Source organism: Pelodiscus sinensis, chromosome 12 (genome assembly GCF_049634645.1).
Source record: "Pelodiscus sinensis isolate JC-2024 chromosome 12, ASM4963464v1, whole genome shotgun sequence".
NCBI classification, from domain to species: domain Eukaryota; kingdom Metazoa; phylum Chordata; order Testudines; family Trionychidae; genus Pelodiscus; species Pelodiscus sinensis.
Genome location: NC_134722.1, coordinates 9,618,325 through 9,642,101, shown reverse-complemented (window position 1 = coordinate 9,642,101; position 23,777 = coordinate 9,618,325). Strand labels below are relative to the sequence as shown.

The 23,777-nt window shown below is 40.0% G+C and overlaps 1 protein-coding gene across 1 annotated transcript in view; it reads left to right on the top strand.

Annotated features, from left to right (window-relative positions):
- The window catches only part of CDH13 (cadherin 13), a 963,918-nt gene that overhangs the window by 686,593 nt on the left and 253,548 nt on the right, over positions 1-23,777 (top strand). The gene's annotated exons all lie outside the window — the stretch shown is intronic.

Here is a 23,777-nt window from a genome sequence, read left to right as displayed (position 1 = left end):
GCACCCTCGGGACCTGACCAGAGCCACACCAGAGAATTTGCTGGACCACGGGAGGTCGATATTGTCTGGCAGCAGTACCAACACTTCCACTGCTTTCTAGGCTCTTAGAAGATATTGAAGGCTAAATTAGAGCTAAATGACAGCACAGAAAGCCAGAACTGATGAAAGCCAGAATTGATGGCTGTAAACAAACTTTATGGGACAGCGGGAAACTTGGCCATACTCAGGATAAGTGGACATCTAGCTAATGAAAATCATGCTGGAACACAGATATTCCCAGACTAAAGATGCTTGACTTGTACTGCCTTCCAAATATTTATATCCCATTTTTAGTTGCATATTTGATACTTTTCCTTAATGAGTCTAGCACTCTGTATTTATTTATAGTGAATTTCATCTTATTGATTTCAAGCCAATTCTCTAATTTGTCAAGGTTGTTGTGAATTCAAATCCTGTCCTCTCGAAGTGCTTACAATCTCACCCCGGTTGGGTTTTGGCTCCAGATTTTATAAACACTACATTATCCAAGTCATTAATGAAAATATTGAATAGTACCAGGCTCAAGGCTGACTCTTGCAGGACCCTACTAGATGGTTTGACAGTCAACAACTGACAACTACTTTTTGAGTTATGGTCTTTCAACCAGTTGTGCACCCATTATAGGGTCATTTAGTCTAAACCACAATTTTCTAGTTTGCTTATGAGTGTCATGTGTGAGTATATAAAAATCCTTACTAAAATCAAGAGGCAACAGCTAATAACTCCCCCACACATCACCCTAAGCCAGTAACCCTGTCGAAAGAAGAAAATTAGGTTGGTTTGGCATGATTTGTTTTTGACACATCCATGCTGACTATTCATTATAACCATATTGTCTTCTAGGAGCTCACAAATTGCTTGTTTAATCATTTGTTCTAGTGTCTGATTAGGTATCAAAATTAATCGTACTAGTCTATTATTCCCTGGGACATCTTTGTTCCACTTTTAAAGATAGGTATTATGCTATGCTACATTATCTACTATATATTTTAGGGAGTTTGTCTCATTGTCTGTTTGATCAAGAAAATCTCTTAAACGGTTAGAGCTAAGACCACCAAATTCCTCTTATTGTAACTTATAACAATGTAAGGGTTTGTTCGTGACAGGAAAATTGGATTGCTTCTCATAAAACCAAACAGACAAGAGACAGAATCACTCAGTCAACTATAGCCCTCCAAACTGACATAAATGGGAGAATGTTGAAAGAGATTGAACCAAGATGAGCCAGAAAAATAGGAAGAACCTGGAATAGGACTGTTTCCCAAAAGAGATGAGAGAGAAATTTGGAGTAATGTTAGAAATAGTAGAGTTTATAGGGATGAAGAAAAAAATACACAATGGAATTCTCATTTAAAAAAATACTACAAAGAATTAAATGGATTTTTTAGTAATCCCCTTTTTAAAGAAATCTGAAATAAAAACTAATTTACAAATAATGCTGCATTTTGAAATACACAATCATTTAAATAAAGCATGTACTTTTTCTTTTTGTTTAAAAAAATAATTTAATTAAGTTAAAGACCTGAGCAACACTAAGTAAATCTGCTAGTAGTATAAATTTAAAGGATTCATCTTTAAAGAAAAATCAATGCAGGTATATGACACTGAGCTAAGTTCAGCAAAGTTAAATTGCTTGTACTCTGGAAATTCACCTCCAGGGCTCTTTGGCTAGTCACTACCTGCTTGCAACCTGTGCCTCCCACGCTTTCAACTGTATTATTGCCCACTCCTTCACTGTCACTGACGTTGCCTCTGCTGTCTATCCTGGCACCTGGGTCCCTCATTCTGTATCTGCTACCTGAGAGCTAAAGGATTTTTGCCTTAAAGTAGCATAAATCTGGAGTGACTCTCACCCCCTGAATTGCTCTTCACATTGACTTTGCGTGATGTGGTATCCATGTTCTCACCCAGTATTGTTTCTTCTTACTGATTGGATGACAGAGAGATTTTAAAGAAAAGAATGATCAGCGATGGCTAACTAGTGAATACCAGAGCTGCCAATGGGATTGGGATGCAACGAGGGGCACTTACCCCCAGGCATGGTGACTTAAAAGGGCCTTGGGCTCTGGGCCACTGTGGCTGGAGTAGTAATGGCATCCAGGGCCCTATAAATCACTACTGGAGCCCTGTGTGGCGCCACTCCAGGGGCATTAAGGGCTGGCTGGGAAAGCACAGCATGGTCAAAGTGGCACTGAAGGTTAGCTGCCCATTGCCCCTCCCTTCCACCTGAGGCCTTGCCCCTTCTAGGGGGTCTGGAGCTGAGCTTTCCCTCCCCCCCAACACATTCATTGCACAGAGCCCGGTGACATCTGTCTCCAGCCCCAATGAATACTCTTGTTTATGCTTGAGTCAATGGATATTCATTCTCAGGCTCCGACTACACCGTCAGGTTTTTGCAGAAGAGGATATGCAAATAAAGAACTCATTAGCATTTCTCATGCTCATTTGCATATTCTCTTCTGATCCTTTTCACAGAAGAGGTTTTCATGGAAAAAAGGTCCCTCGTTTTTTGAGGAGTAAGGGTTTTTTTGCGCAAAATAGCCCCATCTACATTGTGTTTTTTCCTGCAAAAACCTCTTCTGCAAAAAGGATCGGAAGAGAATATGCAAATGAGAGCATGAGAAATGCTAATGAGCTCTTCATTTGCATTTCCTCTTCCAGAAAAACCTGACAGTGTAGATGGAGCTTCAGAATGCTGTTCCCCAAGTCATGCAAACCAGACATCCTTCCTTGCATATTCTGTAGTACCAAGGTACACAAACGTGCTTGGAAGGACTAACCATGTGGACAAATGTTAGCATGCACGGCTTTTGAAATATTCTGCCAGCTCTTTTTCTGACAGTGACTCACTTTCTTCTTCATCAATAACACTTTGCCATTCTAAAGGGCAACAGTACATAACACAAAGCTGCCACGTTATTTTATTGACCATTTGCAAGTAGACACTATACTCCTTATTCTTCTCTTTCCTTTTTGGCAATATGTTTCTTTAAGCAGTCAATACTTTTCTTACTTTCTCGTTCGAACAGCAAATGTTCAACTGACAGTTCTCTCCCTTTTTAATGAAAAAATATTAATCTTGTCAGCAAATGTATTTCATACTTCAAGTCAAGGGTTGCATTTGCACCCCTGGCATCTCTATTTCCAGCACCTGTGGCTAGACCTGCCTAAATAATTGTTTCACATTTCGTTTCCACATCCTTCATCCATGGCTTTCCCTCCCCTTTCAACTACCCCATGTATGTTTTAGTAGTCTCTTGACATACTATTGTGGGTGTGCCATGATAGATAGGAAGCATTTTCTGGGTTTTGAAGCACAGATTGGGAAATCAGGATATCTGGATTATATTCCTAGCTCTCTCAACACATTTCCTGTTTGTGGTCTATGGTAAAATCACTTAAACCCAGATTCTCAAAGATATTTAATTACCTAACTCCAATGAGAGTTAGACCTTTGAGGTGCAGGCCTTAATTTCCCTTAAGCCCCTTTGTAAACTGGCACTTAATTGCCTTAAAAGTGGGCTGCTCTGAGTTTGGTGATGGCATATTTAGGGTATGTCTACACTAGCCCCCTAGTTCAAACTAGGGGGCTAGTGTAGACATACCCTTAAGGACATACATAAAGTTAAGCACTTTCCCCAAAGGTTTAGAAAATAAGGGTGATATGTCAAAACATAAAGGGGATATCATTCATTTTGGGAATAAGGGTTCCAATTGCAGAAATTCTCCATTAAAAAACTAATTTGTATAACATAATATAGCAAATCTCTTCCACACCTTTTATGTTATTATCATCCCTTTTAGTTTAATATACTCAACAGGTAGTTTAATAGTCATTCTCTGTGTGTATGTGTCTAAATAAAGGACTGTCTTTAACAGGAAGTAAATTTTCCATTCCATTAAAATCTTTGATGACTGAACAATATAACACATCAGGAGCATCATAAATGACTGTTCTATCCCAAGGACACTTGCTGTTTCTGGACACAGAATACAATATCAAAATCACAAAGCAGATTAAACTGCTGAATGAAGTCCTTTGAAACCAACAACAATAACAATCTGTAAGATAATTACAGCTGAGCAAAATGCAACAGGTGAGCACAGATATTTGCTTCTTTTTTCTAAAAAAAATTAAAAGGTTCATTTACATCAATACTAGAGCCAGATACTAGATTGTGCTAAGCCTGCATTTAACTGCTCCAATGGAGCTCTGAACAGAACGTAACTGACCACTAGGAACTTTATTAGGATAATTCTTGGATGGTGTAGAGCTGCTTTATTGGCTTCTACCAACCACCTCTTGACTGCTGGAGCAGGTGGCAAGACCATGTGCATTGAAACATGTAGTGAATGTTTGTCATTTTGCTAGAGCTATGCAGCCTCTGACAATTGGTGTAAACATCTATCAAGGATAGGACCAGTGGTTTGTTAGCCCCAGTGTCTGTAAAGAAGGAAGCACTCCTTTATACCATTGTCCTAATATCATACACTCCTTGTCTGCAACTAAATGTTTGATCCCTCTTATCTGATTCTCCACTGTCTTGCATTTTCTGAAGTTGTTTGCCCCAAGGCAAATAGAGGGCAAAGAACGTGTCAGATGCTCCTGAATTAGTCTCTCAGGCAGAAGGTAGTGCTTTTTACCCACTTGACATTCAGTGTGCAGAAAAATAAATGACCGCACAAGCATTCAGGGCAGTAGAGCAACGATGGGCAACCAAGGCTAATCAATGGGCTGCAAGATTGAAATCAGGCATGTGCACTAACCACGGCCCTACAAATAAGATTAAATGTACGGCACTTGATTCTCCTTCTTTGTCATGCTTTTGCAACACAAAGGGAGGCATGATTCCAGGCATATTAAACTGCCAGCAAAAGTAACACAAAGCAGAGTGAGTGCATAGTTCTCACAATGTTGTGTGCAATTGACATGCACCTCACCCATGCCCTTGCTTTAACTGTGAGACACTTCTTATTTGCCAGGGCTGCTCAACCCTTCCCTCTGTGGCAGACCCTGCCCTTACTCCATCTCTTCCCTCAACCCCCAACCCAGCCTTTTCCTTGTCTCCTCCTTCTTCTGCCCAGCATTCTCAGAGTGCTGTGAATCATTTGATTCACACCCTGTCCCTGCTCCTTCTCTGCCCTCACAGAGCTTGAACACCACAAATCAACGGAGTCACAGCACTCTCAAAGTGCTGGGAGGGAGGGGGAGAAGTAGGTACGTGTGGGGCAGCCAGAACACAACAGACACAGTAGGCAGGGGAAGGTGCTTGGGCCACACATAGAATCTTTATGGGCTACACATTGCCCACCACAGCAATAGAGCGTCAGGCCCAACTACCTTAATATTTCACCTACCTGTCGTATTCCATTGAATATTACTGAGTTCCTGTAAAACAAACAAAAAGACACTCTACCGGCTGAGGAACAGCTGGACTTTCTGAAGCTAGAGAATAGTACTGGATAGCTCTCCAAAGCCAAGAGTTTAATGATATCCACAAAACCACCTCCTTCTCTCTTTCCTTTTATTATGAAGCTAAAAGAAATCTCTCCGGGGCCCAATTGCATTCTTGTCTGTCATCCTAACTCTTAGTCTGAGGGGTGCGGAAAGAAATCTGTTCTCCCTTTTCCCTTATCTCTTTACATATCTCTGATACTTCAGCAGGGCTGGTGACAGATGTCACCATGCCCAAGGCAATGTGTGTGGGGGGGGGTTTGGCTCCAGGACCCCCAGGAGGGGCAGGCTTCAGGTGGAAGGGGACATGCTAGAGGTAACCAGGCCTCTGGACTGCCCTGAGTGGGTCTCTAGTGGTGATTTTAAGAGGCCAGAACCCCAGGCCCTCTTAAATCACTGGACCCCAGTGCAACTGTCCCCTTTGTCCCTCCTCTCATTGAAGACCCTGCATTCCAGGAAGGAGGACTTATGATTCTCTCCTCGGCTTCAGTATGTTCTTCTCTGTCCCCTCACTGGCTCTTTCCCTTTCTCTAATGTGCCAGTTTCATCTGCCAAACACAGGAGAGGAAACTAAGAGAAGACCCCCCCAAGCAAGTGATATGGCACCAAACATCTCCAGAGGTTTCTGGCTTCTCCATGGGCCCATGTCTCTGGAACAGCTTCAAAATTTCCCAGAGTACAGTGAGTTCATTGATCTAATCTGTGGTCTATAGGTGGATCATAAGTAACATGCATGGTGTGGGGCTGGCTTGTTGCACAGCACTTTCTCTTGCCCCAGATAGTTTGCAACCTCGCTAGTCATGATTTCTGTGTAATTAATGCAAGTTTCTCTGCCACTGCTGTTTTTCTGGAAAAAAAAAACAAACAAAAAAACCCCATTTATCTGCAAGGCACTGACAGAAAGCATGACAGCAGCAGTCTGAATATTCTGAGTAAACACTGATAGCTGAAATGCATTCTCTTTTGGGACTACAGGTACTTTATTAAAAACAAAACACAAGAAATATTAGCTCTTGGCTATAGAACCATTAAGAGCCCTCTCTGAAAAATGCCCATCTTTAAACAATAAATAAGGTGTTTTTTATAATCCCACCAAAATATTCACTGGCAGTTCTTAGAATAACTAGGTGTCTGGTTGCTAAATCCGATTGCACCTTTGCTAGTGCACAGAGTCCAGAGGCTGGTTCTACTACACCAGCAGGCAATGGGGTTGGAGGCCATGGAAGGCACTGTATTAATTTCAATGGACTCATGTGTCCAAAGAGTCAAAGGTATTAATATGACCCTGCCACTGCACAACATTAAACAGCTAAGCAGGATGCAGGGTCTGGTGTACAGAAACTTCAGCTTGCCTGGTTTCGTGGCTATGTTGGGAGGTACACGAGGAAAGGAAAGAACTTAATTAAAAACTATCAAAGCCCCCGCTGAGAAAGAGGATGTCATTTAGAGTCTTATGGTGTTGAACAACTTCTCTTGGTACAGGGAGAAGTGAAGGGGATCATGCACTTCAGCTACCACTTTGTGATTGGGGAGAGCATGGTAGGTTTGGGGTTTTCTCCCTGGCTCCCTCTGTTGAGATCTGTGTTTGTCCCAGGGTGGTCCCCTCTTCTGTGACTCAGGACTCTAGCCCAGTTCCATATTGATGTCCATCCCTTCTGGGCTATAAAGAATCCAGGAGTTAGTAAGTTCTCTAGGTAAAGTGAGTGATTCCTGGTTCCCTCTGGGTGATGGTCTCACAATTTTGACACTCCTATCTTCAAGGTTTTCCCTCATCTAGTTTCCCCACATCATATTTTGCCTTCTTCCTTCAATGACTGCAGATGTAGGGTGAGGAAACCAGGCCCACCCTCTTCACTGGATCTCAATCCAGGGTTTAGTGATATTCAGCTAAAACCTACACCCTAAAGAACTATAACTCTACCTCCCTGGGACACTTCCTACCAGTCTCCTCTTTACACACTGGGTAAAATTAAGACTTTAAAGTAACTGGAATCAAAGATAAAGACTCAATTTTGTGAAAATCATGTCTATTCCAATGGGCTTTCACAATGGCACCACAGTCTGGAGTCAGGTAGCAGGAGCGCCTGTAGCTCTCCTTCCCAGGAGTTCAGAGTGTGGGTCCATTCAGATTCACTTTCTGCTGCTTTGTTGAGCTGGCCTGTTCTTTTGGTGGTTAGATGGGGTGGCATGCCCCAGGGCAGCTGCTCCAAACCCTTTCCTTATTGGTGTGTTTACCTAGTCACAGAAGGAAAGGGTTGGTTTCCAGAAAGTGATGGCTAATTTCTGTGCCTTTTTTGAGTTGTTGTTGTTGTTGACAGACACAAAGATGTAAAGAGGCAGGACAGTAAAAATGGAGGGGATATAGCTTTTGGTGATGTTCTCATGATTCTAGGCAGCAAATCTGTCACATACAATGCTGTCAGCTGGCAAGTTGCCCACTGTAGTTCTGGGGTCTGGCTCACTTCCCTGGTCTGGATGGGCCATCACATCTGCCATGTCATTGTTCTGTGGCATAGTTGAGCTCACGATCAGATTAAAGGTGGGTCTGTGAGGCAGGAGGAAAAAATAGTGTGGTACAGACAGGAATGCATAAGGGAAGACACAGAAGCATCTCATGTATCTTCAGTTGGCATTTCTGCTGGTGTGTGTCATGGCCAAGCCTCCCCCCTCCAATACTGAAGCCTGGGCATCATTATGATATAATGACACTGAAAAGTCACAGGTGAAGGACAAAGTTCCTGGAGCCACCACTTCTTCCTCCGCCCCCTCCTTTTCAAGAATCTCTGAGTCAAGCACGTACTCCTATTCAAGTCCACATTTTAAAGAGCCGTGATAGGAGGAACAACATCATTTCAATAGTTTTCTGCCCATTAGGCCTACTTTCCAACTTATTGTTTGTTTGCCAAGTAGGACCTCAACACAATCCTTGAGTTCTATTCAGCAAGCCTTTTGGTTTGGATGAATTCGGTCTCTCTGTCTGCCTTTCATACCTTTCCCTGTCAGCACTGGTTATTTTAGGTGATTGTAACATCTTATGAAGTTTGACTGAACTCACATTTAGGATGATTTTGTAGACCATGTTATTACAACAGGGGACTTGCACCCCCTGTATATGGGATCCTCCGAGGAGAAGAGTTGGATAGGCAAGATTCCACAGGGTCTACACTTCTCTTTCCTCAGATATGGGAAATTCAGCCACACAAGCTGCAGTGATGACTAAGTCAGAGTAGGCCTCTCCGCAGCAGTCCCATTGCAGCCTAAGATCTGAGCGCACGCCTTCTTCTGCAGAGATTCCTCTTCCTAGCCACATTGCTCAAGCTGGGCAATATGAGGCACCATCTAGAGTCTAAGATGTGTGTGAAAGAAAAGGAATAGAACATCTGGTACAGCTACGTGCTCTTAATTACATCCTTAAGGTTCCCACACACCCAGGGAGAACAGAGAAGCTTGGAAGAGTTCTGTGCACTTCAGAGAGAACAATTTAGCCTTCGGTCAGCACAGACTACACTTCAGCCTCTCCACATGCTAAAATTAAGAACTTAAAGTTAATGGGTCTCCCTGAAAATGCTGAGAAGTGGTGGTTAAAGTATTGTAACCCTTATCCATCTGCCTACATCAGTCACTCGCTGTACTGCAAGGAGAATTTCACCTGAAAAAAGTGTGAGTGTTCCTTCCTATTCTCAGTGCTGGTAACTGCTCACAAAGAGAAGCAAGATTTTGAAATCCTTTTGTTTAATGGATGAAAATCACTTTGGCATTTACCCTGATTACTCACCTGCCCTCCACAAAAGAAAGAAAAAAACACATTTGTATCAGGGAACAGGATCATAAATGGAAGCTTCTATTCACAACGTTTTGTGATGGTTCCATGGTTTTGCTGACCCAAAAATGATTGCGGAAGATGATCTGGCTGTGGATACATCTGCACTGCAGCTTTTTCTGTGCCGTGTCCAAGGAACATGTCCTCTTTTTCCCAAAACATTTTTTGGAAAAGCAGAAGTGTTCTTTCACCATCCCTGTAAACTTTGTTGTACGAGGAAGAAAGGATGGGCTGAAAGAGGAGGTTTTTCCAAAATTTGGTACTGTGTAGATGTGCCAAATTTTGAAAAAGCCTCTTCCGAAAAAAAAGCAGAAAAATATACGCAAATTGTGGTTTGCGATTTGCGTACCTTTTTCTGACTTTTCTTTGTAGTGTAGACACAGTCTGATTCTCATGATGAGTTGGCAGTGGACTTGGGCTTATTGCATTTTGGACTTTCTTGAAAATGCTTCAGGTCCTACTTTGTTTGTACTAATAGTCGATTTAGTGAGACTGGGACCGTCAGAGAGGTCTAACAGAGTAAAACACCCATTTTTTATTTAAAGACAGTTGGGCTACGTCTACATCGGCATCCCTTTCCGGAAAAGGGATGCTAATGAGACGAGTCGGAATTGCAAATCCGCTGGGGATTTAAATATCCCCCGCGGCATTTGCATTTACATGGCTGCCGCTTTTTTCCGGCTTGGGGATAAGCCGGAGAAAAGCGCCAGTCTAGACGCGATTCTCCGGAAAATAAGCCCTTTTCCGGAGGATTTCTTATTCCTACTTGAAGTAGGAATAAGAAATCCTCCGGAAAAGGGCTTATTTTCCGGAGAATCGCGTCTAGACTGGCGCTTTTCTCCGGCTTATCCCCAAGCCGGAAAAAAGCGGCAGCCATGTAAATGCAAATGCCGCGGGGGATATTTAAATCCCCCGTGGATTTGCAATTCCGAAGTGTCTAATCTGCATCCCTTTTCCAGAAAAGGGGTGCAGTGTAGACACAGCCTAGGTGTTCAGTGCCGAAATCACTTAAACCTTTTTAAATCCCACCTGTAATTAATGATCACTGACTAGTGGTGGTGCTGGTAGTAGTAAAGTGGGTATCTATTTAACATGGTTATGGTATGGCTGTAACTAGACAGACACACACTTGAAATCCAGGAAAGCTTCTCTCTGATGTTTATTTTATTTATAGAGTATTGCAAGTCAAACAAAATCTCCAATACAAAATCCACAATACTAGTCCACACTTCACCTTTCATGAATTTAGCAATTGCTAGAGTCACATCAGATTAACATGAATCAAGAAACTCTTCTTTTTCAGAGTACACTGCCCCGGTTTCTCAGCCTTTTGATACAGATATTCCTTTTTTTGCTCTCAAGAGAGCTTTACATTCAGGGAGTAGAAAACCAAACAGAACAAAACTAGCTTTAATACAGTTTTAAGGTTGTGATCTCAAACACTTAAAGTCAAGAAGTCCCCAAAGTTAAGATTTCCACTGCAATTTTACCAAGGGCATGTTGTACATCTTTTATATTTTATGGTCTGCATTAATTGCTTACACTCTAATACACTAAAGACTGCATTTAAAGAGGGGGGAAAGGAATACAAAATCAACATTCGAAATGTGGCTGGGAAAGTATTGCTGGAGAAACTTTCACTTTTGGAGTTTCCTGGGCTTTTTTTGTCAAGTGTTTGATTTTTGCAACTAAAAAAAAGGAATTTATGCGTTTTTGATTACTTGCTTTGGTTTTCTCCCGCTGGCTTTAAGAGGTGAAAAAGAAAAATATGGTTGCATTCAGCTTGCAACCATAATAACTACAAACTCCCTCAAACTGGGATCAAAGATGCAATGTACCAGGATTCTGGTCTCAATCAATATCCTTAAAAGTAAGCATGTATTTTACAGAATAAAACTCAAGCGGCAGAATTCATAGTACCTTGAGCCCATAGATTTTAAAAGTTAGAAAGGTCTGAGTGTTTTCACAACTAAGTCATTCATGAAGCAGAATTTCTTTCCTGCCGATCACCCTAGTCTTCAGAAATTCTCCTCCCAGACACTAGCTGGCAAGACTTGACTAGGCTCAAAAACCAATTTAAAAAGAATGATAGCTGATTATTTGACAGTGCCTGGTGATCCGAAATAGTCTCTGCTCTACTTATATGAGTGATGGATAATTGCCACAGTGGTCAAAGTATTCCCAGAACACTGAATCCTAAACACCCCAGAGATTTACAATTTAACATACACATTAGAAATTACCTAAGATGTTCATATCAAATAATATAACATATTTAAACAGTATACAAAACACAGAGAAAGGCATGCTCCTTGATCCAAGGAGATTACAATCCAACTGACATCTATGCACTCCAATTATTTTAATGTAATATTCATCTTTTTTCAATATTTTCCCATTCCATGTTCTATAACATGTGTGTTGTAAGCAAAACTCGTGAAGTCATTCTGCCGCTCTATTCTGCACTAGTTAGGCCTCAGCTGGAGTACTGTGTCCAGTTCTGGGCGCCACATTTCAAGAAAGATGTGGAGAAATTGGAAAGGGTACAGAGAAGAGCGACAAGAATGATTAAAGGTTTAGAGAACATGACCTATGAAGCCAGGCTTCATGAACTGGGCTTGTTTAGTTTGGAAAAAAGAAGATTAAGGGGGGACATGATAGCGGTTTTCAAATATCTAAAAGGGTGTCACAAGGAGGAAGGCGAAAATTTGTTCCTCTTGGTTTCTGAGGACAGGACAAGGAGTAATGGGCTTAAAGTGCAGCAGGGGAGGTTTAGATTGGACATTAGGAAAAAATTCCTAACTGTCAGGGTGGTCAAATATTGGAATAAATTGCCAAGGGAGGTGGTGGAATCTCCCTCTCTGGAGATATTTAAGAACAGGTTAGATAGACATCTGTCAGGGATGGTGTAGACGGAGCTTGGTCCTGCCTTGAGGGCGGGGGGCTGGACTCGATGACCTCTCGAGGTCCCTTCCAGTCCTATTATTCTATGATTCTATAAGGAAAAATGGGGCATCGTGTATTTGGCCTCTCCTGAAGGCTATTGGTGTATTTGCCCTTCCACTTGGGAAAAAGACAAGACTGTATCAGTAATAAAGTTCCTAATATTGTTTTACAGTTGTGAACATGCTGATGAAAGGCACCTGAAAAAGAATTTATGATTCAAGACAGGACAATGGGAATCTCTTGTATAGGCATTTCTTCTGGTGGCCTGTAGGCTTTTAGTTGTATGTGATCTTTTACCCAGTTGGTATCTATGTAAATTCTTGTTTGAGATAGAAATATTGGGAGTAATTTGGAGATCAATTTCTGCATGCCTAATGACTTATGAGAGAAGAATACTATGTGCCATACATGCAGTGGGTGTAATGATAGGAGCAACACTATCGTAACATAATGCAGTAGAGTAGAAAAATAAGCAATTTATAGAGTTGTAGTTGGTTTTTAAATTGATGAATGCTTAGGAATGTTAAGATGTGAAAGGCACTGACCTTCAAGAGTGTCCTAAGTACCCACAAGGAAATTATTTAATGTCCATGGAGTTTCAAGGACAGGAATAAGCATGAGGAACATGGCCATCAATAGACAATGCTAAAGAAACTGTTACCATGCTTCTTTGTAACAGAATACTAGTGTGCAGTAAGTGCATTGAGCTTTGAGTTGTTTCTTCATATGGTCATAAAAAGGGGAATTCCCATGAATGTATTTAGCCATGCTACTGTTAAGTGCCTCTGTAGGTTTTCTCTACCTAGAGCAGCAGCTAACCATCTATTTTTATTGTCCCAAGAGCAGACTAATATGTAGAATATACTCCCGATGTTGAGCCACACGGAAGGTACACAGGGGAAAGAGGATATGCTTGTGTAAGCATGAAAAGTCATCACTTTACCTCAGAATAGAACAGAATGTGCTCTTTGTGGAGAGGGGAGACTGGTTCATGCTATCAGGACTCAGTTCATTGAATTGCCACCCTCCTGACGACTTTCATAGAATCACAGAATACTAGGACTGGAAGGGACCTCAAGAGGTCATCGAATCCAATCCCCTGCCATGACTTTCTATGTACCTAACCCTTTAAATGGTTGAAATTGCTATAAACATATGTTGTGTTTATGTCTAGTACTGCCATCTTGTCAAGGGAGACATTGAGTCAGCACCATGAAAAATAATTTCATGCAGCATCCTTGCCTCAGATGAGCTCCCGATGGGAAGTTATAAAGAAAGTGATATTCCTTCATTTCCATTCATGGCTAGTCAGATTAAAAGAAGTTGGACACAAAATCCAGTTATAGGTCTGCATCAAAATTGATTGTAAATGAACATGATGATAGCAGATACCTTTATTCCACTGTCACTCAGATTCTGCAATGATGTGCTTCTCCTAATTAACACAAGTTTAACTGAGATCATTCCTATTACATCCTATTGTGACTTGCATTTTGTTTTAGGAATTCTCATAACCATGTAATAAAGGCAATCTAAAATGGTCCTTAAAAGACTTCCTGTTAAAGTCCAAACCAAGACATTCCTCTTCAATGCTAAATGCTGAATATTTGTATCTGCCCCATGTGATGCAATTGCGAATTAAAAGGACATGAGTTAAGAATGAAATGGTAGCAGCCTTTGCTGTGAATTTAATTGAGTTCTGTTGGTGTATGCAAGAACCTTCGTATCACATCTTTTTTATTTATTAATGTCAATATCTAGAAGTTGCAAGATCCTTTGCTGTCGAAACACACAAAATGTATTCAAAGGAAAATATCTCTGGAGAATCTAAAGATGGTTTGGAATGCTCTGATCTGTTGTTTGTGATATACTTGATAAATCAATAAAACAGCAGTTTGAAAAGGGGTGTGTGTGTATATATATATATATATATATATATATATATATATATATATATATATATCACTCCATACATATTCTACTTAATTATTCCCTGTAAATCTTGCATTAGTTAAACAACACAGGTAAATATTCTGAGATATTTGTGACAGACAAGCATCCTTTTGGAGTGAATTAAAGAGAGATAAATTGTTGAATTAAACCCTCCTGAACTTAAAGCAGTGCAGAATGTCACTCAAATTCTCCCCTTTTTGCTCTTGGACCAATACATTTCTCAAAATATATGAAATCATCTAGAGAATTATTTATAGCACATGAATGCAACTTTTTGCTTACTTCAGTACTTGTCACTGTTACATTCAAGGCAAAGGGAATAGCTTTAGAGTTTTAATTAAAATGTAGCTGGAGAACTAAAAAGGGTCTAGCAAAAGCTTAGTAGTCTTGTCTTTGGTTTGAAAACCACAATTTGCATACACAGAGGTTTTAAAAGTTTAAAACTTTAAACAATATAATGAACAAGACAACAGTAGCATAACTGTACGAGTGACCATTAAAGCGTGAAAGTACCTTGCTGCAGAAAGTCTAGTGTGCTTTCTCTATAGATATTGTGCAGTGTTTTTATTTGAGTGTCAATGTTTTGTACATGATTGCTTTTTCAACCTCTGGAATCTCTCAGAATGGTATCTCAGTGGTCAAGATCTAGTTATTTATGCATAAAATTCAGTTTTCCGATTCCATTTTATAATACATTCCTGGAGCCTTTATATTTTACCTAGCTTGGAAAGAATGCGTCTTTTTTTTTTATAGGATCTCAGTGTTATTCAGTAGAAACCCATGGGATAGGAATCCTTCTTCCAAGACAATTGTAAATTTAAAGCCCTTAAGACTGAATATAAAGTAGCTATAACAGGTCCATCAGTGACTATTAACCATGCTCTGGGTATCCCTAGTGTCTGATTATCAGAAACAGGAAATAGATGCCATGGTCAGGATTATTTTATGTTTTCCTGTTCTATTCATTCCATCTGAAGCACCTGGCATTGACCACTGTCGGAAGAGAAGGTATGGGGTTAGATGTACTATTTGTCTGATCCAGTAAGGCTATTCTTATGTCCTTCTGTCCAGGAAGATTTTTTTTCCCCAGAAAAGTGTTTTGTAGAAGGTAGAATTAGGGCATTATTGTACCATAATATTAAAACCTGAAATGCCCATTGAGATGAATGGTATACTATTGACACAATTTATGCACGCACTTTTGTCCTAATGTGCACCCCATGGTGACTTTGCATAGCACCGCTTCACACTACTGACTTAATTGCATGATAATGGTGCATATCCTATCCTGATTAAGACCTTATTCACCCCCACTGAGTTTAAACTTCCTCATAACTTTTACTTTCCTTCAAAGAAAATAAATTAGGATGCTGTTCTGCACGAATTGTGCGTACATATTTTGATTATCTTTACTAGACCAAGGTACATTTTTACTTCAGTAATGAAGTTTGTTCTGTTGGGTCACGTTGCCCCAGAGAACATCTGGAGTAACTCCAATAACAATAATAAAACTGTTCCAGATATACACCAGTGCAACAGAAATCAGGAGATCAGAATTTGTCCATGGTTTCTGTAGTTAATTGGGGGAAGGAGGTGTAGGAAATGTTATTCTGGATGTATAGCAATTTAATAAACATCTGTCATGTATATTTAAAACTGCCATTTCAGGATTCTAATTATAACGTCTCAAAATAAGCCCTTCTCAAAAGAGAATTGAAGTGACAGTTCACGCACTGAAGAAAATGAAACATGACGTAGCTTGTTCTCCTTTCGTCCTAGAGCTAAAATTTAAATTAATTTTCTTCTTCTTGACAGAAAGTGTTTTAATTGGAAATTATTTTTGATTACAGTTTTCAGAGAGGATTTGGATTTTTCTATGTATGTGTACAGAAGTTGTTTAGTGCCTTCATAATATTGTAGTAAATTAATCATTTGCAGAAATTTTAAATGGTTGACAGCTGTGCTGGCAATTTTAAGGAAGGTTAAACAACTAAAAGAATAGAAGTAAACATTAATGTTTTTCTCCCCCCACAACTCAGTACTTTCAGATGTACCCCATGTTTAGTTCATTGCTATGGTTACCTAAGATATGAGATCAACAGTGAGTAGACGACAGAAGCTTAAATTATAATGAAGACTTTATAATTTATGGCCTATTGTGAAATTCCTTACTGTGTGACACTGTGGGTGGATGAAGCTCCTCCCTTGAAATTTTTGAGAAAAGTTGGAAAGCTGAATTCTGAACGGATGCATAACCTAATGTAAATTTCATTACTTTACCCTCACTAAGATTTCTGTGGACTTATTCATCCATTCTAAAAATATGTAAGGAAGTCTAAATTGCCATCGAAAGAGCTAAAAGAAAATGTTAATTAAAGTAACCCCCAATCTAGTCTAATTTACACCTTACGGGCCTCCTGCCTGGGAATTGCTCCCACTGCGAGCTTAGTCAAATAGCCTATTTAGGTCAATGACAAACTTTCCATTAACTTCAAATGGCTTTGGATCAGGCACCGAGACATCTGTACACAACATTAGCAAGGGTGAGAGTACCTCTAAAACAATCAGAGCCCTGGTCTACACTAGGAAGTTATTTCGAAATAACTCTCCTTATTTCAAAATAACAAGCGGAGCATCTGCACTACCAAGCCTGTTATTTTGAAATAAGGGGCTGGTTATTTTGAAGTAATAACTGCTTCTTTCCCTGAGGAATAATGTTTATTTCAAAATAGTTATTTTGAAATAGCGGTTGTGTGGATGCTCCATTGCTGCTATTTCAAAACAACTACTCCCCAGAGACATTCAAAGTAATTATTCCCCAGTGTTTCCTGGGGCTCTAAGTCAAGGTAGCGCATCCACATTAAGGGAGCTTGCCTCAGACTAAATTTGATGCTTCCCTGTAGTGTGGACATGCTATTTTGAAATAGTTATTTTGAGAGTTATTATTTTGAAATAAATTATTTCAAAATAGTTTCCTAGTGTAGATATGCCCAAAATGAGTGACAATGGGTCTGGCTTTTATCACTGTTTTCATCATTTCTGAATGTGACTTGGTGTTCTTTTGAAAATTAAGACCAATCAGGTGGTCAGCTGTCACTAGGCAATCAGCCTGTTGAACCAGCCAGTCAGCAGACAGGAACTGAGGGAACATTTAGACCGGTCCTTGGCATTTTAAAACAGGGAGAATCATCTGCAGAGGAGAGTTGTGAGATTGCATCCCTCTGCTAAATCACATACTACTTTGCCAATGTAAAGCAACAGAGATCCTGTTATCTGTATTATTTTCCTTTTTCCTTTAATTTCTGCTGTTTTACAAATCATTAAGTGACTCTCAAGTCCTATGGCTTAGGTGTTCTTGCTGAAGCATGAAACCTACGTAAACTATAAATTGAAGAAAGCTGCAGCAGCCACAGAACTGTTTCTATGTAACATCTCTGCTGCATAAAGCAACCATAAATAATGAAAGTTCTCTACTGAAATAAGGAACATCTTTTGGGGGAATTAGAGTATGAACCTTTGATATCTGAATGTGCAGCTTCCTCCAATAACTTCATTAGGAATGCAGCAATCCAAAGGCAAAACAATAGTAAATGGTAGCAAGCCACATAAAATATACTAGGAAGGCAATATGGGTCTGGTCCACCACTTATTAAAGTCAATGGAATGATTTCCATTGTCTTCAGTGAATGTTGGGTAAAACCTAAATAAACTGTCTTACAAAGCCTGGCTGTGCATGGGAATCAGTTATCACATGTGTGTGTGTGTGTGGGGGGGGGGGGGTATTTTGATTTTTTGTTGGTTTTTTTTTTCACTGGCTTGCCCAGCAGGACCAAATTGTACCATTAAGGGATAGGCCTGCAATAAAAAAGATGGATAACACCAGGCCCTTCAATACATTGGCTTGTCACTTCCAAAGGTAGTGCTTTCTATTGAGAGGCAGGAGGCATTGCTTCCAGCATAGCAAAAGCTGGGGTTTAGCACCAACAGTAGAGACAACTGCATCACACACATTCAAAAACAATTAGGAAGGGATAGTATTAAACTTTCAGCAATTTGGAATGTCTTCCCCTCAATTTTTTCAAATTTGTTTTATAGAATTAGAAAGGACTCAAGCCAAATAAAAAATTAGATAGATAAATCTGAGGAAATAGGTTTTGCCCACAAAAGCTCATGATACTATATATGTTGTTAGTCTCTAAGGTGCTATATAACTACTCATTGTTTTAAAAAATATATTGGATATTAGAAAAATAACAATTACAGGTTGAACCTCTCTAGTCCAGCACTCACTGGCCTGGCAACATCCATGGTCTGGAATGTTTTCCGTTAGCCGGATGTTCACTTACCATAGGTGTCCTATAAAGTTTGATTATAGCCACCAGTCCTGGCTCTCAATGTTCTGTGTTATTTAGCTCTAATTTACTCCTAAATGTCTTCTAAGAGCCCAGTAATCAGTGGAATTGTTGGTAATGCTATTAGACAATATTGGCCTCCAAGGGTTTGGCAAATTCTCTGATTTGGCACCGGTCAGTTCCCAAAGGTACAGGCTAGAGAGGTTCAAACTATATATTGTTAGTTTCTTGGTGGTGGTCTGGTTTTGTGTGTGCATTTTCCAAAACTGTAGTTCAGCATCAGGACTTGTCTGCAAGCATTAACTATTGAAGCCTGAGTGGTGTTTAGGTGAATTTAGCTGTTTGTAAATAATGGCTGTGCTACATTCTCCTCTCCAGAGGCAACACTTGACTACTGGAAAAAAGCTTTTGCAAAGCTTTGCAAGACTGACTCATAGAATTTGATTCTCCGGGGCTTTGCTTTTGTCATAATTCGCTCCTGTGAAAAGTGTGTTTAAAATGTAATGATGCATTTTTCACCAAATATTAATTTTTATCCAGGTGAACTCAGCTACCCAATATGCACGGCCATGGAGAATAATGTCTGTTCAATTTTTTCTGTGTCCTGTTCTCCTCAAAAGGATGAGACTCATGGCTGGGTGGTTCTGAATATCTGCATCTCCCACTGATTTCAGTACTACATTGAAGTTGCATGCTGTGTTCAGTCCCTCCCAGAATTTGTCCTTAGGTGTTTTCAAATTGTCTATCAAAGGCAATCTCTTTGGTTTTATCACCCCTAATCGATAGATGCCCATGTACCGAGGAGAAAAAAAATTCTCCGTAGTCATGTCTGTTATAAAGAGACTCTCTTAACTCTGCATTTTAATATGAGAATTAAAAGACTCCAAGACTTGTGGAGTTTAATTTTTACATGTAAATAATTGTGCTAGTCTTTCCATCATAAGTCAGTCAAGAAGTTTTAATGCTGAATGTTGTACTGGTCTTGCCATTGTTCCATTAGGAAACATGGCCATGGAGATCTAAGCCCCAGAACCACTATTTTTTTTTAAACGAGAGCCCAGAATTAGGCTCCTAAGTCCATATTTAGGCTCCAAAATATATGGTTTGATTTTCAGAAGCACTGAGCACTCGTTGGGGAAGAATTCCAATAAAACCTCAGCACCTAACAGTCCCCTTTTAGGTCCCTAAATAAGTGGGCAAATTTTCAGTGCTCAAGGCAGCACTGAGGGCTGTGGGTGGTCTGGCATGGTTTTCTCACTGCCCTGGCCCCACTCCTTCCACTTGAGGCCACACCCCTTCCACCTGAGGCCACATCCTTTCCAGGAATGCTGAGTTGCCCCACTCTCCCATCTTGCCGGCACAGCTGTCTGCTCCGCTGGTAGTAGAGCATTTTCTATAACCCTTGTTAAATTGATCCAGTGATTAGTTACTGTCACTATCAAAAATGTATGCCTCATTTTCAGTCTAAATGTGTCTAGCTACAATGTCCAGCCCTTATATTGTGTTATACTTTCTCTGCTGGGTTGAAGTGCCCATTATGGCTTTTTTTTCCCCATGTAGATACTTATTGGCTATAATCAACTCACCCCTTTGCCTTCTCTTCATAAAGCTAAATTGATTGATCTGCTTAAGGCATATTGCTAATCCTTTAATCTTCCTCATGTCTCCTCTCTGACTCTTTTCCAACTTATCAACATCCTTCTTGAACAGTGGACACCAGAACTGAACACAGGATTCCAGTCGCAATTGCATCCGTGCCAAATACAGAGGTGAAATAACCTCTCTGTTCCTACCTAAGAGTCCTCTATTCATGCATCTGAAGCTTTTGTTTTTTCCTCTTGAACACGGCATCGCGCTGACAGATATGCATTGTAGTGATAGAGATGTGGGCTGTGTGGCACAATGGATAGTGCATCAGAACTCTAGAGTGTTGACAGATAATGGTATTGAAAGTTTGTGGGTTAGAGTTCTCCTTCCCAGAGCACGTTGTGAAGGCCAGGATTTTAACAGGGTTAAAAAGAGTTCTAGATAAATTCATGAAAGTTAGATCCATCAATGCCTATTAACCAGGATGGTTAGGAATGGTATTCCTAGCCTGTGTTTGTCAGAAGCTGGGAATGGGCAATCAGGTGTGATCACTTGGGCTATGTCTAGATTACATGCCTCTGTCGCCACAGGGATGTAAATTAGACATACCGAAATTGCTAATGAAGCGGGGATATAAATATCCCGGGCTTCATTAGAATAAAAATGGCCACCACTTTTGCCAATGCGGCAATTTGCCGGCAAAAAGCAGCAGTCTAGATGTGGATCGGTTGACAAGGAAAGCCTTTTCCAACTGATCCCTTATGCCTCATGCAACAAGGTTTACAGGATTGGTCGGAAAAGGCTTTCCTTGTCGACCGATCACCATCTAGACTGCTGCTTTTTGCTGGCAAATTGCCGCGTTGGCAAAAAGTGGTGGCCATTTTTATTCTAATGAAGCACGGGATATTTAAATCCCCGCTTCATTAGCAATTTCAGTATGTCTAATTTACATCCCTCTGCTGACAGAGGGATATAGTCTAGACATATCCTTGATGATTGCCTGTTCTGTTCATTTCCTCTGCGAGTATCTGGCATTGGCCATTATCAGAAGACAGGATACGGGGCAGGATAGACCTTTGGTCTGACCCAATATGGTGGCTCTTAGGTACTTATGTTCATATGCAGAGGGTTGTCTTCCCCTACCCTCATTTGTGCTTAACTTTACTACCATGGGCTTAATTATCACTGTTACTGCTGCATTTCAACCAGCAGCCCCACTCATTGAATAATGTTAAGCATGGGAGCTGTTGCAGGATCATGGGCTTATGTATGTGTCTTACAAACCAGAGCAATACACAAACATTTACATTCTTCATTTGACATAATAACTGAACAGCCCCTATCGACAGTGAAACACTTGTGGCTACCTAGGTAATTATTGTAATGCAGTTTTGTCCAGATTGCCTATTCTAAATGCATGGTACAGAACTATGGCTGCCTCTAAGGGGAACTCATTCTCCCACACGTACATATTGGAACACATAAAGGCATTTTGCACTGTAGAGAAAAAAAATGCTCTCAGCCATATGTCAACAGCCTCAATAGGTTGTGCTCCCTTTCTTCCCCGGAGAAAAATGCGTGGAATTTGCAGTCCCTTCATGATAAAATTTCTTCTAACTGGAACCCACAGACACTTAGTTTCTCTGTATTTTTCCTCATTCATTAAGGGGAGCAGAGCTTCTATCCCCAGGGCCTACCTCTGGATCACAAAAATCCTTGCAAATCAGTTCCCCTCTGACCACAGGAAGTGTGTGTGTGACTGTGTGTGTGTGTGTGGAGGGGGATGGAATATGGAATATCTAGGAAATACACATCCCATCTTAAAGGTTCTACAACAAATACAAACCCGATGAAGAAAGGTAGATTTTTGTCTTACAAAGAGTTTCCATGATATGACATTTTATTAAATCGACCAACATACATTTAATTTGAAACGACAACACACAAAGAACAGTTTCTATTGTGGCTGTGACTATCAGAAATTCTACAAGAACCTCAGTCCCAAAAGGTGAATTACAGCACACTGCAAAGATATAGATTCAGTGCAACCAGGCTTTTAGTAAGACTATTCCTGAAGTTGAGAGGATGTAATTGTTTTATGACATTGTAAACATTTAAGGCCACATAAATTCAGCTGATTATATTTTCCCCACTGTCATGCAAGTCAACTTCCTCCTTCTAGAGGTGATTAAAGCAGAATGCCAAGTAGCAAAAGCTCAAATGTTTAAAAGGACACTTCCTTCTGGGGAACTTCTTTCCAATCCCCTTAGACAGTAAAGTCTATGTTTTTCCAGTTTACACATTATATTTAGTTTATCAGACTTCATATGAGGCAGATGGAATTTGATTACACGACCCATCATGTCAACTTTATCTGTGGGTGGCAAAGGAGTTTGATTTTAGGTGACTAAGTAAGTTATTCCTACTTGAACAGATGAGATTTAAATTGCATTCAAGATGTTTCCAACAGATAAATATTTCTCTTTTTCATTTTGAAATGATGGAAAAGAGTATGTAATTTTTGTTTCCTGAGATGGAGAGAGAAAGCCAACACTGATTTTGGAATATAAATTATGAATTTAGATGGTATTTTGAGGAAACTGATAAGCATACAATGTGTTGTGCCTTGGTTGGCCTAGAGTCCATCCTTACAAATCTTTTTCAGAGCAGATAAATTATATGGTATAATTTAAACTATTATAGATAAGTGTAATGGATCAAACAGAATATCCTACATGCTGCAGTAAACAGTGATGAGAGAGGTAACTTTTTAAATGCTTTATCCTTTCCTGTGCAGAACATCTCGGAAAATAATAGACAGTATCTTTAAAAATAATTGTAAGATATAATGTGGAAAACCCTATTAAATATTTATATAAATTTTTATTGACAATGTTTTCCACCCAGTTATAACTTTTTTCTTTTATTTACAGGAAGTTAGGGAAAATATTTCAAAACACTTTATGTACAAATATTTATCTTATTCAAATAGTGTCAGAATAACAGCTACTCAAGGATCTGATAGCTTCTCTGAGATGTGAAAGTAGAAAAAAACAGTGCTGAAAATGGAACATGAAGAAGAGCAACAAACAAACAAGAACAGTCTGCTGCTTACAAATTTCAGGGAAAAGGTAGTAGAGGGGGATGCGAGAGGATGAGTGCTGCACTTTAGAGACAGCCAAGTATAAAAGCACCACTTTGGTTTTGCTCTGATTCATGTTTTCCCATTACTAGCTGTTTGTGAGCTTTTGGACACAACCATTTGCAGTTTTACATATTTTCACAGAAATGTGTGCAAAAATGGCATCAGAATTTTCTTATCCAGCATTTAAAGTATTCACCCTTCAGGCAGCAAGCAGAAATTTTACCATGTGATTCGGGGGATCATTCACACAAGAAGTGTAATAAATAATGATTGACTGGCCTGAACTATAAATAATCATCAACCCAAGGACTGAACATTATTCACCAAAACAAATAGGTAATTAGTAATTATCAGCAATGGACTGCCTAGTGAAAATTTTGCTCATGAGTACGGAACCCTAAAGTTTCCACTTTAGTTTTCCAGTGCCCTGAAGACCGATTTTATAGGGCACTCCCTCCATCCCTTTGACTCGAGAGCACT